Raw genomic sequence first — 5,921 nt, 5'->3', positions numbered from 1 at the left:
GAATAAATTGTAATGATTCGAGCTTGCAAGTCAACACTACGTTCTGCCAACTCCTGAAGAGCATCACACATCGGTGCAAGCTGTAATATGAAGTTGACATGGGTTGTGTATTTAAGGAGGCCTACAGACATGACTTGCTCAGATTTGTCTCTTTTGGGATCATCTTTGGCACTTTTGAAATGTGCCACTAAAACTTCAACATTTTTCCACGCGACCCATCCTGTATCTAGAACCCTCCCAATTTTCTGGACTACCGTTTCAAGTTTCTCTGCTTGGGCTTTCAGTTAGTGGTTTACATGTGGGCGTAAATCTTTACTCACATCACCTACGGAAAACTCTAGCCTGTGACTGGCACAATGCCAGAACGAAACATTGAGAAACTGTTGCTTCATTTAAGTAATTAGATCCCTCTTCTTTCCTACTGCAGCCCCATCAGTTGAGATTGCAACAAGATTCTGTTTCAGAAACTCATCACGGAAACTCATGGCTCGCAAATAAGTCATCAGTGCACTAAATATACGATACCGTCAGAAGTGACATCTTGCAGTTCAATAATTCCCAAAATAATGTCGGCTGGCTGATTCACATCTGGAAGTGGTGGCCTCAGGTACACTATCAGTGATGAAAGCAGACTTCGTGTGGTCCTTTCATCTATAAGGAGGGTTAGTTTACTATTCCCACGCACTAACATGTTTTCTACCGTGTTTCTCATTTGTGTTGAGAAGCAACAGTTACGCATGCGTCAGTTGTATGAAGAATATGGCTCATATTAACGCCATTGAACTGCTAAAAGTCAATTGCAGTTTCGAAATCGTGGAAGACTTGACTTTTCTTAACTACTTTTTACACCGTTTGAAATTTATTGTCAGTTATTTCCTTTTATTTCTTGAAAGCCTTAGTGCATAAAGCATTGAAAGTTCTCAGTTTTGCGTTTTTTTAGTGTTTTAACCGCAACCTGTTGTTTAATGATGTAACTGAGGAGAGAAAACATTTAGTGAGATTCCTTTTCAGTTCCACCAGCTGATCAAATAGAAACTGAAACCCACTGCTGTGAAATGTTGATACCTCGTTCTGTGCTTTCAGTTCCCAAGTCACCAACTTCTTTACAATTTTTGCAGCCAAGATTTTTATTTTTCACCACCAACCATTCGAACTTACTACAGAATTCCTGCTTTTTCTCCAAATCCCAGCATTCCGGAATCTCTTTCGTACCACTGTTACACGCAGTTGAAAGCTCTCTGTTGTGATAATCTTTTGGGTCACCACACGACACTGTTGGCGTTTCACTGTCATTGTTTACGTTCGAGTAATTAACTTCGAGCTTTTTCGATGCTTGGGTGGATGCAGGATACAAGGTGCCCGAAAAGTCTCTAACCACTATTGGGAAGGAGTATTTTAATTGAAATAGAATGTTTACACTATGAAAGAATATGAATATAACATAGAAGAAGAAACAGCAATTCAACGAAATCCTGCCGTTCATGATCGCTTTCCATATTCAGTTCCTCGTTGCAGCTGAACACACACTGCAACACTGCTGGGTTAACTGCACGCACCGCTGCCGAAATGCGTTCATGCAGGTACTGCAAATCCTTAATCGTCACTTTGTACACCTGACTCTTGTGTGACCCCATGTAGAGAAGTCCAGGAGTTTAGATCAGGCGGGCGTGCTGCCCAGAACTGTGGTAAGCCTTGTCCAATCCAGCGTCATGGGAACGTCTCGTTGAGGTAATTACGCACAATGTGCGCAAAGTGCGGTGGAGCGCCATCGTGTTGAAACACCACCGAATCCAGAATGTTGTCGGTAAACAATTAGGGCTCCAGGAATTGCTGAAACATGTCTAGGCACGATTTTGATGTGATCGTTCCTCAGCAATAAAGAATTGACAGTAAATGCGTTGTTCGGTGAGGCCCAGCCACATATTTACATTCAAAGGGTTACGTTCCAATTTCATGACGATGTGAGGTTGCTCATCAGCCTATATCCTCCTGTTGTGATGACTGACAACACCACAGGTATGAAATGTAGCCTGATCACTGAGCAGGGTGTGTGCCAACAAATGTTCACTGCGTGAATTAAGTCGTTGCACATGGCCATGCGTGCCGCGTAGTCCTCATGTTCGAGAACATAGAGCACCTAGATGTGATAAGCCTTTCCCTTCAGTGCGAAGCGCAAGGTTTGCCACACTGTGGACTTTGGGATGCCGTGTTCCCAGCCAATACAACTTGTCGACGCTTTTGAACTCCACTCAGTAGCCTGTCGTATGGTCTCCACAGTTTCCTGCAACGTCGATGGCCGCCCAAAACGTTTCTTATTACAAACATTTCCAGTTCGCTAAAACTTGTTGACCAAATCTGTAATAGTTGTAGCACTGGGTGTCTGTACGGTAACGTCGCCGAAACCGTTCTTCAGTCTCAGCAAAGGGCAGTCCATTGCGTCTCCAACATACGACGCTGATTCGTTATTGTGTGGTGATCATCTTTCAGATGTCCGTCCTCGGTAACTGAATGGTCAGTGTGACGGATTGTCAATCCTCTGGGCCCGGGTTCGATTCCCGGCTGGGTCGGGGAATTTTCTCCGCCCAGAGACTGGGTGTTGTGCTGTCCTCGTTATCATCCTCATCGACTGCAGGTCGCCGAAGTGGAGTCAAATTGAAAGACCGGCACCCGGCGAACGGTCTGCCCGACGGGGGGCCCTAGCCATGCGATTGAATAAATCTTTGAGATTACCTGCAGCAAAGATAACAAAATTGTCATTATCCCAGAAATGGTTAGGGATTTCTCTGGCGTCCCTGCAGTTAGTTATTTTCTTCATTCTTCAAAACTAACCACACACATAAAATAACAATATAAATCGCCACCAAATACTAGCTTACGTACTTTTAAGAACGGAATTTCTTTTTTTTTTTCGCGATTGTTAGAGATTGTACCTTGTAACTGTTTCTATTTAGCTGTGCAGATTACCAACAGAGTATAATACTTTCTTTGCCTTCTTTAAAGCTACACAGGCCGTGAAGAAATTCAAAATCTAATCACGAAAGATACACCGCTTTCAAATGCAAACCGCACGACAAACAACACACTCAAGAAAACAGAAAGACATCGGTACCACATCAGAGAAAAACTAATGATCCTGACTACCTACATTAACTGTACAGCGCTAGTAAATTACTTATTTTTGCCTAAACGAGTAAAATTTCTTCAAATGAGGCAGCAATTACAAAATTTTAGCCGAATAGATAATAACATGACCTAATATTTTGATTCTACTGCTTAATGCCGCGTTGCCGATCAAGAGAAACTGATTCTGTAGGTCGATTTAAACTGAAGAACACTCGAAATCTTCAGCTGTTATGAACAGTGCGTTGATGAACTTTACAATTATATTTTCCGTACTTGATTGAGAGGTACCTGTATTTTTTCTTAAACATTCTTCAAATATTTATGGGGTACGTGTACTGCCGTGTTCTTCCTGAGTAAACGCTATGAGTATAATCATAAGAAAACCTTGATATTCTTGTTGCTACTGTGAATGCGTTGACTAAATAATCAGCTGTTGATAATCTCCATATTTGTTATGGGCTGGGAAAGAATTAATTTACCACTATTATTATTATTTCTTTCCTTTCTCAGACGTTATGTCTGGTTAAAAATGGAAAGTGACGCGGACGTTGATCAAGCGTCACTTCCTTTTAACTGTACGGTATATGTTACGTTGCATTTAGGAACTTTCGAATAATTGAACATGTATCAATAATTACAGATTTTTGTAGTTGTATATATACGTTTGGATGTAGCTGTATTGGGTTGATGTACTGGTGGATATTGTGTGGTATGACTCCTGTAGATGATAGTATAATTGGTATAATGTCAACTTTATCCTGATGCCACATGTCCTTGACTTCCTCAGTCAGTTGGATGTATTTTTCAATTTTTTCTCCTGTTTTCTTCTGTATATTTGTTGTATTGGGTACGGATATTTCGATTAGTTGTGTTAATTTCTTCTTTTTATTGGTGAGTATGATGTCAGGTTTGTTATGTGGTGTTGTTTTACCTGTTACAATGGTTCTGTTCCAGTATAATTTGTATTCATCATTCTCCAGTACATTTTGTGGTGCATACTTGTATGTGGGAACGTGTTGTTTTATTAGTTTATGTTGTATGGCAAGTTGTTGATGTATTATTTTTGCTACATTAATCATGTCTTCTGGTGTATTCCGTATTTGCTAGTATTGTAGATCCGCTTGTGATGTGATCTACTGTTTTTATTTGTTGTTTGCAAAGTCTGCATTTATCTGTTGTGGCATTGGGATCTTTAATGATATGCTTGCTGTAATATCTGGTGTTTATTGTTTGATCCTGTATTGCAATCATGAATCCTTCCATCTCACTGTATATATTGCCTTTTCTTAGCCATGTGTTGGATGCGTCTTGATCGATGTGTGGCTGTGTTAGATGATACGGGTGCTTGCCATGTAGTGTTTTCTTTTTCCAACTTACTTTCTTCGTATCTGTTGATGTTATGTGATCTAAAGGGTTGTAGAAGTGGTTATGAAATTGCAGTGGTGTAGCCGATGTATTTATATGAGTGATTGCTGTGTGTATTTTGCTAGTTTCTGCTCGTTCTATAAAGAATTTTCTTAAATTGTCTACCTGTCCATAATGTAGGTTTTTTATGTCGATAAATCCCATTCCTCCTTCCTTTCTGCTTAATGTGAATCTTTCTGTTGCTGAGTGTGTATGATCTATTCTATACCTGTGGCATTGTGATCGTGTAAGTGTACTGAGTGCTTCTGGGTCTGTGTTACTCCATTTCACTACTCCAAATGAGTAGGTCAATATTGGTATAGCATAAGTATTTATAGCTTTTGTCTTGTTTCTTGCTGTCAATTCTGTTTTCAGTATTTTTGTTAGTCTTTGTCTATATTTTTCTTTTAGTTCTTCTTTAATATTTGTATTATCTATTCCTATTTTTTGTCTGTATCCTAGATATTTATAGCCATCTGTTTTTTTCCATCGCTTCTATGCAGTCACTGTTGTTATCCAATAAGTAATCTTCTTGTTTAGTATGTTTTCCCTTGACTACACTATTTTTTTTACATTTGTCTGTTCCAAAAGCCATATTTATATCATTGCTGAATACTTCTGTTACCTTTAGTAATTGGTTGAGTTGTTGATTTGTTGCTGCCAGTAGTTTTAGATCATCCATGTATAGCAAATGTGTGATTTTGTGTTGGTATGTTCCAGTAATATTGTATCCATAATTTGTATTATTTAGCATGTTGGATAGTGGGTTCAGAGCAAGGCAGAACCAGAAAGGACTTAATGAGTCTCCTTGGTATATTCCACGCTTAATCTGTATTGGCTGTGATGTGATATTATTTGAATTTGTTTGGATATTAAGTGTGGTTTTCCAATTTTTCATTACTATGTTTAGGAACTGTATCAATTTAGGATCTACTTTGTATATTTCCAATATATGCAGTAACCATGAGTGGGGTACACTGTCAAAAGCTTTTTGGTAATCAATGTATGCGTAGTGTAGCGACCTTTGTTTAGTTTTAGCTTGATATGTCACCTCTGCATCTATTATCAGTTGCTCTTAACATCCTCGTGCTCCTTTGCTGCAGCCTTTTTGATATTCATTTATAATTTTGTTCTGTGTTGTATGTGTCATTAATTTCTGTGTAATGACTGAAGTTAATATTTTGTATATTGTTGGTAGGCAGGTTATGGGGCGATATTTAGCTGGGTTTGCTGTGTCTGCTTGATCTTTAGGTTTCAGATAAGTTATTCCATGTGTTAGTGTATCAGGGAATGTGTATCGGTCTGCAATGTAACTGTTAAATAATTTAGTTAGATGTGAATGTGTTGAGGTGAACTTCTTTAGCCAGAAATTTGCCCATTTATCTTTTCCAGGG

The sequence above is a fragment of the Schistocerca piceifrons genome, chromosome X, assembly GCF_021461385.2.
Source record: "Schistocerca piceifrons isolate TAMUIC-IGC-003096 chromosome X, iqSchPice1.1, whole genome shotgun sequence".
In the NCBI taxonomy this organism is placed as follows: Eukaryota; Metazoa; Arthropoda; class Insecta; order Orthoptera; family Acrididae; genus Schistocerca; species Schistocerca piceifrons.
This window is presented reverse-complemented; position numbering follows the sequence as displayed.